Below are 14,391 nucleotides of genomic sequence, written 5' to 3' on the forward strand. Positions count from 1 at the left end.
GAGATGAGCACCAGGGTAATCAAACCTCTTCAAAGAATATTCTACTTTCGTAAGAATGGACATATATAAGAACATAGAGAAAAATATTTAGTTGAATTTACCTGGAAAATATGGAAATAGAGCATCAAAAATAGAAAAAATGTCTGTCTGTAAACAGCGTCACTATAGGAGTGTGGCTTTCCTGCATACAAATTTCTATCTATAATCTTGACTCTTGGGTCATGTAATTGTATTATTTAATTTGAAAAGTTACACTGGAATTTGTAAGTACATATTAGTAAATTAAAAAGCATGTGAGGATCCTGATGAAGTGGTAAGATTGCCTATAGTTGCTCACAAATAAAATGTATCATTCCTATTACAATATACTTCACTATGTGCCCCACAGCCATCCAACCTTGGGACAAAGGTGGCTGGGAAACTGTAACAGTTGTCATTCATTTATGGCATTCTTTGCCAAGACACACAATAACGTTTGACTGAAGACAATCAGCAAGATTACAGGGTTACAATTATCCCCTTTCCTCATCATCTTTTTGGTGAATACATCAACCAAAAGACACCATATCAGTTCCTAACATGAACTCTAGGAGGCTTGACTTGATGGGAACACAATCTGCTATCTGCCAATCTCAGTGAGAGGATTCAAGAGTGTTCATAAAGAAGCTGTGACTTTCTTTCCTAAAGAACGAGTCCAAGTGCTCTTTTCAGACAGCAGTTACACACAGCTGGCTCCCATTCCTGAACACTTGGACATAAAAATCACTCTACTGTTCTCCCACAGTGTTGAAATTTTACATTCTAAAACCCAGTTTATAGCCACCCTTAAAGCAGAACAGAATCTTTCTGCTGAAACATAGACATAAAGCTGAGAGTGTATCTAATAAAAGTAAATAAATATCCAAATCAGTAATACTCAAAATCAAATTTTATACTCAAAATCAAATTTTACATTAAATTCATCCTCTTATTCTATACACAAATGAAGAATCAGAGACACTGACCAACACAGAGATCAGAGAGCACAGTGGAGCAAACAATGGTGGGTAAAAACAGAGTGCATTAGTAACCCAAAGCATACCGGGGTGGAGAAGGGAGGGAGACAGTGTGAAGGAGAGCTAGAGAGAACACAAGGGTGATTTTGAGATGGCAAGAGTGAAAGCAAGAGCAAAGGCAAGAGCAAGTGAGCTAGAGAGCTAGAGCCAGGGAGAGAGAGAGAGAAGGGGAGGAGGGAGGGAGAGATCTAGTCATGAGACCATGACATTTCCTTTCTCTGACTGAAGAATAAGTCTCAGGCGAGGGGAGTCCGGGCCTGTGTTTATTCATATTAATAATTTTTATTCCTAATGCTTATGTTTGCTTATATGTAAGTATATATACTTATATAATTTCATTTAATAATATAATTAAATATATAATTACATACATAATTTTAAATTTATATACCAACTTGACTGGACTAAGCTATTTCAAAATAGCTGGTAAAACATTATTCTTAGGTGTGACTGTGAGGGGTTTCTGGGAGGAATAAATGTTTAAAATGGCAGGTTGACAGAAGATCATGGTGCCAATAGAGATGGCCATTATGTGATCACATGAGGGCTCAGGCAAAATAAAATGTGGAGGGAGTTTGTGTATATTCTTATTAAAAGAGACATCCACTCTCTTCTCTAAGAAATGCAATATTATTGGTTTTCAAGCTTTTGGATATATGCCATAGACTCTTCAGACCTAGAAAAGAATACAGCCAGTGACTTTCCTGGTTCCCCAGATGGCAGGTGACACTTGTGAGCTCTTTTCTTCTCCTTTCATTTCCTACCCTCCCTTCTACTTCTCTCTCTTCTCCTCCCCTCTACTCCTCCTCCCTCTCTCCTACTCTCCTCTCTTCTCTGTCCCTTCTTTGCCCTTCCCTTGCCTTCCTTGTCCTTCTCTCTCTCCCTTTCTGTGACTCTCTCTAATTACTCTATCTCTGTTTCTTTAGAAAAAATGTGGGTAAAATAATACCCTATAGTAAATATTAAAAAACAGGAAAACCACAATGGCATGATGTACCTTTTCTTATTATTATCATGTGGGAAAAATGTAAAAAATGCTACTATAAATGTTCTGAATAACAGGAGATCTGCTTGCATACATTGGAGTGTAAGCAGTGATGTGGCAGGCTAAAACACATTGCTTCAAAATATTTCACACAAAAGGCACAAGTTCAATTACATTGAAATTTAAATACCATCACATACACAATCTCATGCATTAATTAACTATAACACAACGGGGCAGAAATATGAATAAATGTAGTCTTATAATTTCAGGAGTTTTGACTGTAACAATTATATTTGTTATCATTATGAGTGTCCGTTTTGAAAGTATTTTTAATATTTAGAAGAATAATTAAAACATTTTTAAGAATTAAGTAGGAATTAAGGCCTACTCCATGAGATGGGACCAGTCTCTGACACTGTTCAGGTAGATATAAACATGGAACTTTGATAGGACATAGACCTAGAGGAAAACAAAATTCTATTGTTCTGTTAACAGAACATAGCAACAAAATGACTCCTAGCAACCTTCTTCTATGTTCATAGATCTGTGCTTTGCTCAGCTCCTATTTTCTTCTGAAATAGATGGGAACAAATACAGAGACCCACATTTGGACATTATACAGAGAGTGAGAGACCTTGGTATACTCTTTCCTAAATGGATGTCTCCATCAAATCCCCCACCCACCAACCAACTTCAGGACTCAGGAAGCAGTGGGAGAGGAAGCAGTAAGACTGTAAAAGCCAGATAAGATAAAAGCCATTTATCTCATTTTGGCTGGCTTGCTCTTATGTAGGTCTTGTGCAGGTAACCACACATAGTGTCAGGGGTTTGCACTCTCCCATGGGGTGGGTCTTTAGTTGGAATTGGTTGGACATTCCCTCAATATCTGCTTTATCTATCCTTGCACATCTTGTTGTCAGGGTAAATTCTCAGTCAAAGATTTCGTGAGTGGGTTGGTGTTCCCTTCCCTCTGATAGGAGACTAGTCTAGTCTCCTATCAGTCTCTATGGCCTCTGATACTAGGAGTCTCTGCTTGAATACCTCTAATATCCTCCCAGGAGCCTACCTTGACATAGATTTCCAGCTTCTCACAGAGATAGCTCCACCCTCAGTTTCTCTTTTATTTACAGGCCTTCTGTCCTCTCCCCCTTACTCTCCCTAGGTCTGATCTCAACCCTCTTAACTATAGTACTGGATGAGCATATTGCAACCTGATCTTATGGAGACATTCTATTAATTGATGTTCCTTACTCTCAGACTATTTTAGCTTGTGTCAAGTTGACACAAAACTATCTAGTAGAAAAGATTTATTGCTCTTGCAGAGACTCAGGTTCAGTTCCCAGTATCCACATGGCAGCTAGCAACCGTTTGTAACTCTAGTTCTAGGGAATCTGATTTCTTATTCTGACATCTATGGGTATGGCACATGCATGGTGCCTTGACATACATGTAGGCAAAACACCTATACATATAAGATAAAAAAACAATAAATCTTTTTAAAAACCCTTGTATAGAATTTGAGCACAAACAACTCGTGTTAATATTGTTCTGACATTTTTCATTGTCTTTACAACAGAATAACTCATGGAGACTTTTCCTACTAATCTCTTATCTAGCATGAAGCACTCCCAGCTTTTTATTTCTGTGCACCCAGAGGCAGGCATATTGAATCACTCACATATTCTCAGATTCCCAAGTTCTCATCTCTAGATTTAGAGTCAATCAACTTTAGTAGAGTCAAATAAAACTTTTACATGGAATTTGGTGATACATACAGGCAAATAAAACAATGTAAATTTTTAGGTCTTATTATTGGAATATATTACTTTAGTCTAATATATAATATTTTGAGTATGTTCTTTAGATAAGAAGCTATAAAGAAAAGGAAAACTGTTTTCCACAATTCATAACCACATGAGGCCTGCATCTAGTGGAGAGGACACAAAAGAAGACTGTGGAATGCAATAGTCTCTATGCAAATCTCATCTTTTAAAAATGCTTTGTCAATATTTTTGTGACATATCTTGGTTGAGTTGTCTCAACTTTCAGAAGCCCCAAAATGAGTAACCATGACCATCCCAGCAGCAATGATCAAATCCACAGCATCCCGCTGAGCTGGAAGCAGACACAGGGCAAAGGAAGAATGACAAATGGTCAGGAAAGACTCCAAGCACTACACTCTGAGCCTTGCACTTCCCATTAGAGATAATCCTAAAAAATGCCCATCGGTTTAAGAGATCTGAGGATCAGCTCCAGGCAGAGAGATCAAGGAACATTTATAAATGTAGAGAGGAATGTATGGGAAAGCCACTGAAGTATGACTGCAGCAATAGAAGAAATAGCTTCCTGTGAACTTTCAGGACTATGAGACATAAAACCTCATGTCAAAGAGGGGCATGAATATACCTTGGTGCCAAAGAGGGACATGAATATAGCCTTTCCTAATGATGAGTTCTCTTTCTAAATCATTATAATAAAAAATTATTCTAGATACAGGAAGATATAACATACACTAGAATATATATTTTAAGAAATGAGTCTAACTAAAATAACTCTAAATCTATAATAAATGTTTTAAAATATCAAATATTAATGATGTGAGCATTATAGACATATATGATTGTCCATTGCTTAAATGCAACTTAGTGGGTAGCTACTGTTAACCTGATCCTGGAAAGAGAAGTTCTAACACAAGAAAATATAAAATAATTTTCTATGGTGGGAATTAGAAAATATCATCTTGAGTGAGGTAACCCAGAAGCAGAAAGACACAGCTGGTAATACTCACTTATAAGTGGATATTAGACATATAATATAGGATAAACATACTAAAATCTATACTCCTAAAGAGGCTAAACCAGAAGGAGGACCACAGGAGAGATGCTCAATCTTCATTCAGAAGGATGAACAGGATAGACATTGGGACAGGATAGGAGCCTACCACAGAGGGCCTCTGAAAGACTCTACTGAGCAGGGTATCAAAGTAGATCCTCATAGCCAAACTTTGGACAGAGTACAGGGAATCTTATGAAAGAAGAGGAAGATATAAAGACCTTGAGGGGACAGGAAATCTAAAAGGAGACCAAAAAAGTCATAAAAACTGAGCCTTCTGGGCCCTGAAGAGAATGATACCCCAACCAAGGACAATGCATGAAGAGGAACTAAAACCCCAGCTGAGCTGTACCTCATAGACTCAGTATCCAAGTGAATTCCCTAGTAAGGGAACAGGGATTTTTCTCTGGAGTAAAGCCAGGGGCAAGCCCTCTGATCACCTCCCCATGGGGGGAGCAGCCTTGCCAGTCCACAGTGCGACCAGTGCTACTGAGACCTCATAGGCTAGGTAAGATAGAAGGGGAGGAGGACCTCCCCTATCAGTGGAGTAGGAGAGGATCATAAATCTTGCATTCTCAGTAGCTATGCCTACCTAACACTTGAAATTAGTTGAGTTCCACATATACTTCATTTCTGCAATAATTATCCATATATTATTTGGGATAGTGCTGTTGTCTTTAATCTCAGACCTTGATCTAGACATTGATGGCACTTTCAGTAACTGCCCTACCATTTATTTAGCTTTATTTCATGGGTGCTATCTATATAAGGGAAAATAAGGTAGAACAAATGAAAGTGACTTTTTGTTTTGTTTTGTTTTTGGAGACAGGGTTTCTCTCTGTAGCCTCAGCTTTACTGAATTCATACCTTGTAAACCAGGCTGGCCATGAACAGAGATCTGCCTGCTTCTGCTGCCTGCTTGCTGGGATTAAAGTAGTAAGTCACCACCGCCTGCTGAAGGTGACTTTTTGTAGAGGGGAACCAATGTCTATTTTCCATGGACTATGGTCAACTCTGTGTTCTACTTGATATCAAGTGGCTGAAGTGGTATCATTAAACCCAGAAAAAATAAAAAGCAGGAAATATACATCTCTGTAGCAGGAGGCTACCCATGGAAAAGTTAAAAAAAAAGTCTAGCAAAGTGAAATCATCTTTCCACATTGTTATTCATTGACAATCTCTGTTTTTTATGAAAAATCCATTTCATGCTTGTCTACCTTGCTAAGTCAGAAAATTGAGTTTAAAACTGGTTAAAAATGAGAGTGATCACGAGGAAACTAAAGGCACTTGATGTTGATAATCAGTGGCTGGCATTTTCCCAGATACTAACATGATCCAGTTCTAGTTCATTATCATGAGTTAAGCAGTTCCTCTTCTTGGAGAATGTGCATGCATTTCCTGCAAACAGTTATTTTCATATAGATGCAAAATATTGGATTTTTTTAAAAAATATGGGCAAAATTCATTACATGTACCACTGTGAACTAGATTCCTTAATAGTTGATACAAATTAAGAAATATATATATCACAAAATGGGAGAGAAAAAATTTCAGGTTTTTCATACTTTTACAGCTACTGGATCTTAGTACCTTAGCAACCACTCAAAACATAATGTATTACCTGGAGAGTTGTTTACATACCCCCACAGAACAGATAGAATGTTCCAAAAAGAGATATAAATGGAAAGTTTATTGGGTTTCATAAATGTTAAATTGTAATAAAATTCTCATTCAGAAGAATTTATGTCCATATTCAGCAATATAAGGAAAGTATCTTGCCATTTATGATTGCTATGGTATAATAAATGAGCCATCAAAGATTTTCTTATTCATAAAACTTTGTATGCATCTTTAATGGCATCATTAGGAAGATCACTGTAGTGTACTAATTGTAAATAACATTTCAAATTAAAACCTGGAAAATGGATTTTGTAAGTTGTCAAGGCAAGAATCCACAATGCGAAAAAGAGATAGACACAGAGAGGAGAACCTAGAGACAAATGTAAAACTTAGAAAACCAGTACTAGAGTTTTTTTTTTTTTTTTTTTTTGGTATTGGTAAACAGCACACTATGATCATAAGTACAATATTATCCTGGTACATATGCCTTAATTCCCTTTTCTTATTTTTTTCCAGCATATGAATTGATTTTTGAGTGGTAGATCCTTGTTTTTATTTTTTCAAACACAAAATAACAATATACAGCACAATGACAGAATGACATTCCATTGATTTAAAAATAACAGATTGTCTGTAACCATTGAGAAATTACTGAAAAACCTCAGAAGTTCAATATTTCTGCTTTCAAAATTGAGGATGAAAAAGCCATAAAGGTATTGTCTTATAGAAGAAACACTTTCTTTATGTAACACAGAGAACCTGTGATGACATCAGTGAGTTTCTATCGCCAATAACACCATCATGAGACACTACATTGACTTGTACCTTTTCCTCTGCCACATATTGTTCAATTTCTGTTCATGTAATACAAGTCAAGTACAAGTACAAGTCAATTTTATCTAAAACATTTGATGACTACAAAGGTGATGAGAGTTACAGTAATACACTTAGGAGGAAGCATACAGGCTGTCTTGTTTCAGTTATTATGTGACATGCATTTGAAATCTTCAAACAATACTTTTAGAATATTGTGCTTGAGACAAATGCAACTGAAAGAGCTGTGAAAATCTCAGAACTCTGAGTAAAAAGTGGCAAATCCTAATTCTGCTCAAAAGAACACAGACTAATATTTATTTAAGGGCACAATAATAGGAATAGACAATGATCGGAGAAGACAGAAAATATTATGTCTGAATAATTTCTGGGAGTGTTAATGGGAAACAAGTTAAATGTGGATTGGTATTGAAACATGAGAATTACAAAGAGTGGCAAGATGCTAAAGCCTTAACAGCAGCAAAGTAAAAACTGATGAGAGCTGTCATGGTGGATTCTGTATGTATAACTCTGTCCTCTGAGACACAAGTGTCTGTAGCTGGAATTGGGAGAGACTATGAGGACATAGAGGAAAGTCCTGTGAAAGTAAAACACAGTTTATGCAGGGAACAGTAAAAATCACTCTGTTGAAAGAAGTAGAAAGTTGTAAGCAATCAGTCAAGGTAAGATTAGTGCACAGTTCATGTGAGGACTCATAGGAAGCTTCCTTGACAAGACAGCTGCCTGGCTTCACAAAGGAGAAGATACTAATCCTTTCATGGGACTTGCTTATAATTTGACATAAATATCTACACAATATATGCATGACAGAAATTATTTTACCAGGAAAACTTTGTATCACTATTCTCTGGGAAGGAAATATTTTATAGTATATATAAATGATGAAAACCAGAAGAAAATTCAATGCTGTTATTATCAGTTATTTCACAGTGAGAGCTGAGATTGTTAAAAAGATGTTAATATTGGACTTAGGGTTGAGATCAAGTAGGAAAAACTGACTGTTCTACCTTGACTTACTGAATCATCCTACTTTCAACATTTCATATCTTCTCTAATGCATCTTTGCCATCACACACATACCAGCTAAGCTATTGCTTATAATATTTTGTGCTTCCTATATGTGCATTACTATTTTCAAACTCCAATTGTAAGACTAGCTTTAATTAACTCTCTTCTGTCAATCTGTTAGTAGCTCCCAATTACCTTCCTTAAGAAAGAGAATTCAATGAAAGCAGTGCTAAGAGGAAAGTTCATAGCACTAAGTGCCTTCAAGAAGAAATTTGAGACAGCTCATTCAAGCAACTTAATGGCTCACCTAAAAACCACTGAAAAAGAAGAAGAAGACACACCAAAAAGAAGTAGACAGCTGGAAATAATCAAACTCAGGGTTGAAATCAATCAATTAGAAACAAATGAAACAATTCAAAGAATCAATGAAACCAAGAGCTGGTTCTTTGAGAAAATCAACACGATAGACAAACCCTTAGCTAAGCTAACTAAAAGGCAGAGAGACATCATCCAAATCAACAAAATCAGAAATGAAAAGGGGGACATAACTACAGACACTGAGGAAATCCAAACAATCATTAGGACTTACATCAAAAGTCTATATGCCACAAAATCTGAAAATCTAAATGAAATGGAAAATTTTCTTGATCGATTCGACTCATCAAAGCTGAATCGGAACCAGGTAACTCAATTAAATACTCCTATATCCCCCATAGAAATAGAAGCAGTCATCGAAAGTCTGCCATCCAAAAAAAAAAAAAAAAAAGCCCAAGACCAGATGGTTTCAGTGCAGAATTCTACAAGACCTTCAAAGAACAGCTAACTCCAATTCTCTTCAAACTATTCCACAAAATAGAAACAGAAAGAATACTATCAAACTCATTCTATGAAGCCACAGTCACCTTGTTACCTAAACCCCACAAAGACTCAACAAAGAAAGAGAATTTCAGGCCAATCTCCATTATGACCATTGATGCAAAAATACTCAACAAAATACTTGCAAACCGAGTACAAGATCACATCAAAGATATCATCCAGTATGACCAAGTAGGCTTCATCCCAGGTATCCAGGGGTGGTTCAATATATGGAAATCCATCAATGTGATCCACCATATTAACAAACTGAAAGAAAAAAACTACATGACCATTTCATTACATTCTGAAAAAGTATTTGACAGAATCCAACATCCATTAATGTTTAAACTCTTGGAGAGATCAGGGATACAAGGCACATATCTAAACATAGTAAAGGCAATATACAGCGAGCCTATAGCCAACATCAAACTAAACAGAGAAAAATATTAAAGAAATCCCACTGAAATCAGGGACAGACTAGGCTGCCCACTCTCTCCATATCTCTTCAATATAGTGCTGGAAGTCCTTGCTAGAGCAATAAGACAGTTGAAGGAGATCAAGGGGATACAGATGGGAAAGGAAGAAGTCAAATTATCACTATTTGCAGATGATATGATAGTATACATGAGTGACCCCAAAAACTCTACCAGGGAACTCCTACAGCTGATAAACACCTTCAGCAAAGTGGCCAGATACAAAATTAACTCAAAAAAATCAGTAGCACTTCTGTATACAAAAGACAAAAGGGCTGAGAAAGAAATTAGGGAAACAACACCCTTCACAATAGCCACAAATGACATAAAGTACCTTGGTGTAACCCTAACCAAGCAAGTCAAACACTTGTATGAAAAAATTTCAAGTCTCTAAAGAAAGAATTAGAAGAAGATATCAGAAGATGGAAAGATCTCCCATGCTCATGGCTTGACAGGATTAACATAGTGAAAATGGCCATCCTACCAAAAGCAATCTCCAGATTCAATGCAATTCCCATCAAATTACCAACACAATTCTTTACAGACCTGGAAAAAAAAGTCTCAACTTCATATGGAATAACAAGAAACCCAGAATTGCTAAAACAATCCTCTACAATAAAAGATCTTCTGGAGGTATCTCAATCCCTAATCTTAAACTGTACCATAGAGCAACAGTAATAAAAACTGCATGGTACTGGCATAGAAACAGAATGGTGGATCAATGAAACTGAACAGAAGACCCAGAAATAAACCCACAAACTTATGGACACCTAATCTTTGACAAAGATGCCAAAACCATACAATGGAAAAAAGATAGCATCTTCAACAAATGGTGCTTGTCTAACTTGATGTCTACATGTAGAAAAATGCAAATAGATCCATACTTACCACCCTGTACAAAATGAAAATCCAAGTGGATCAAAGACCTCAACAAAAAATCAGACACATTAAATCACTTAGAAGAAAAAGTGGGGAACACCCTAGAACTCATTGCTACAGTAGACAACTTTCTGAACAGAACACCAAACCACAGGCTCTAAGAGCAACAATCAATAAATGGGACTTCATGAAACTGAAAAGCTTCTGTAAAGCAAAGGACACCATAATCAAAACAAAAGGACTGCCTACAGATTGGGAAAGAATCTTCACCAACCCTTTATCTGACAGAGGGCTAATATCCAGTATATATAAAGAACTAAAGAAGCTGAAAAGCAACAAACCAAGTAATTCAATTAAAAAATGGGTAACAGAGCTAAAGAGAGAATTCTCTGTAGAGGAATATCGAATGGCAGAGAAACACTTAAAGAAATGTGCAAAGTCATTAGTCATCATGGAAATGCAAATCAAAATGACCCTGAGATTTCACCTTACACCCATCAGAATGGCCAAGATCAAAAATTCAAGTGACAACACATGCTGGAGCAGTTGTGGAGAAAGGGGAACCCTCCTCCACTGCTGGTGGGAATGTAAACTGGTACACCCACTCTAGAAATCAATCTGGCGCTTTCTCAGACAACTAGGAATAGCGCTTCCTCAAGATCCAGCCATCCCACTCCTAGACATATATCCAAAAGAGCTTCAAGTACACAATAAGGACATTTGCTCAACCATGTTTGTAGCAGCTTTATTTGTAATAGCCAGAAGATGGAAACAGCCCAGATGCCCCTCAACTGAAGAATGGATGCAGAAATTGTGGTACATCTATCTACACAGTGGAGTATTACTCAGCAATGAAAAACAAGGCAATAATGAAATTTGCAGGTTAATGGTGGGACCTGGAAAGGATCATCCTGAGTGAGCTTTCCCAGAAGCAGAAAAACACACACAGTATATATTCAGTCATATAGACATGTAATATTGGATAAACTTACTATAATCTGTACATCTAAGGAAAGTAACCAAGAGAGAGGACCCTGACTAAAATGCTCAATCCCCATTCTGAAAGGCAAAGAGGATGGACATCAGAAGAAGAAGAAAACAGGAAACAAGCTAGGAACCTGCCACAAAGGGCCTCTGTAAGACTCTGCCCTGCAGACTATCAAAGCAGATGCTGAGACTTATGTCCAACTGTTGGGCAGTGTGCATGGAACCTTATGTAAGAAGTGAAAAATAGTAAGATCTGGACACGACAGGAACTCTACAAGGACAGCCACAGAACCAGAAAATTTGAACACAGGGGTCTTCCCAGAGACTCATACTCCAACCAAGTACCATGCATGGAGATAACCTAGAACCCCTGCACAGATGTAGCACATTGCACTTCAGTGTCCAAGTACATTCCATAGTAATAGGAAGAGGGACTGCCTCCTACATGATCTGATTGGCCTGCTCTTTGATCAGGCCAGGGAGCAGCCTTACCAGGCCACAGAAGATGACAATGCAGCCACTCCTGATGTGATCTGATAGACTAACATCAGAAGGAAGGAGAGGAGGACCTCCCCTATCTGTGGACTTTTGGGGGGTCATGCATGAAGAAGGGAAAGGGAGGGTGGGATCAAGAAGGGAGGAGGGAGGGCCTTATGGGGGGGGATATAAAGTGAATAAAGTGTAATTAATAAAAAAAAAGAAAAAAGGAAAAAAGAAAGAGAATGCAATATAAATTCTGAGATTCTGATATGTTCAATATTGAGACATGCATCTATGCAACTCATTATTTTAAAGTATAGTAGAATATTATTCCTTTGCTTCTTGGAAGGAAATTATTGCATTCCCCCAGGGCATTAAAAGCTATTTTATCACAGGGCATTCTGACTATAAAATCTATATTCCTACTGTGACTATGCCTTCATATTTTCTTGTGTTTATTAGCTCATAACCCTGAAGAATCAATAATTTTAATAATAAGAATCAAGGCTTGTGAAACCATGAGAGCGTCATTTTGGGAACTCTGAATGCTTCCTACTCTATCTCTTTCAGTCAAATCATCCATTCAATGCAAGTTCCTTTCCAACATTGTATACTTACTAAATGTGGAGTGAACTAGAAATTTGATCTCCTATCATTCATATTGGTTTCTGTCCTGATCCTTAGTTCCGTTTTCTGTGTGCTCATGCATGTAAGTGTTCATTCTACTGAACTTGTGTGCATGGAATGTGCCTGTAGAGAAGAAATAGTTGAAGAATACCTTCTCAATCACTTTCTACCTTTTTATTTTATTTTTTTGGACAGAGTCCCTCTTTGGAATGAAAGTTCGCTGATTCATCTAATCTGGCTGGCCAAGAAGTCATGTCAATTAGTTTTGTTCCCACCTACCCAGTGTTGAGGGTTACAGGTCCATGCTACTATATATGGCCTTTAACACGGGTCCTAGGAACATGAACTAACGTCTTCATGTTTGCACAGCGACCATGTTACTGACTGACTAATCTCTGTAAGCCAATGGTTTCATAAATCTTATCCATGTTGTTTGATGTGCCCCGTGTGAAATAGATTTTAAATGCTGACATGTTTATAATAAAAAACCAGAACGATATTTGCGTCAACCATCTGATTCCAGGAGAATGTACGTTAAACATCCTATTTAAGTATGCCTTTAATGATATGTGAAAGAATCATCAGCATAATATTGTATGTGAGATCTCTGAAGGTTTTCTAAAGTTTACTTCTTTAGAGTAATGGTAACAGAAGTGAGAAGTACTCCATACTCACCCACTCAGCTTTGACACACTAAAACATGGAGAAAGCTCTTTTCCCAAGCAATAGAATATAGACTCTCCAAAGCTCTGCATGGGGTACTCTTTTTTAAAGTCATTTAGAGATTATAATTTCCTGTAATAAATACACAAATAGATGCAAAAGTCAATAGGTTAGACAAAAATGTATCGTTAAACAAGTCTTTTTATTTATGAGCTATTTTGTTTTATTACTATTATTATTATATTAGTATTAAATTACTTATTTACTTTACACCCTAGCTACAGCTTCTCTTTCTTCCTTATCTCCCAATCCCTCCTTCTCACCTCTGCTCTTAACAAAAGTATGTGGAGGAATTTTAATCCAACAACATGGCTGCTCTGATCACATCCAAACACTTTCTAGGTTTATGTTATCCAGCTGGAATACAGACACAATCTTAGTACATACCTTTAATCCCAAACAAAAAAAAGGTAAATTAAGTTTGTGGGGGGAAAACACCCATGTTTGAAGGTGATGTCTAATTGGGGAGCAGAGTGACAAATAAGTGAAAGATTTGACAGAATGAAATCAGATATAGGATATGCCCAACTCTCACAAGAACAGACAGGAAAGTGAGGCAATTTAAGAGAGCTCAGAGAGAGTCAGTTCAGTTCGGTAAGTGAGTTGGGAGTCAGTTGACAGGCAGTGCAGGGGAGTTCAGTTCATGGCAGTGCAGTTTGTGGCAGATCAGTTTGTAGAGGAGGCACTTTTACCAGGACAGTTTATATATGTATATATTTAATACATGTATACATGTATGATATATATATATATATCATACATGTGTATAATACATGTGTATATATATATATATATATATATGTATGTATGTAGAGAGAGAGAGAGAGGCAAAGAGAGAGAGAGCAAGTGAGACACAGTTGAAAACAGAATGAGCTAGAGAATGAGGATCCAGATGATTACAACTTACTGCCAATGTTAGTATGAGGCCAAGCAGAACAATTCAGTCAAAAGCTGAGAGAAGCCAGTTTCCATCAGTCAGCTTGGAGAGGAGTTTTGAGCCAGACAGCTGAGTTGAGCCAGGAATCCAGAG

Source organism: Psammomys obesus, unplaced genomic scaffold (genome assembly GCF_907164565.1).
Source record: "Psammomys obesus unplaced genomic scaffold, mPsaObe1.curated_primary_1811, whole genome shotgun sequence".
In the NCBI taxonomy this organism is placed as follows: domain Eukaryota; kingdom Metazoa; phylum Chordata; class Mammalia; order Rodentia; family Muridae; genus Psammomys; species Psammomys obesus.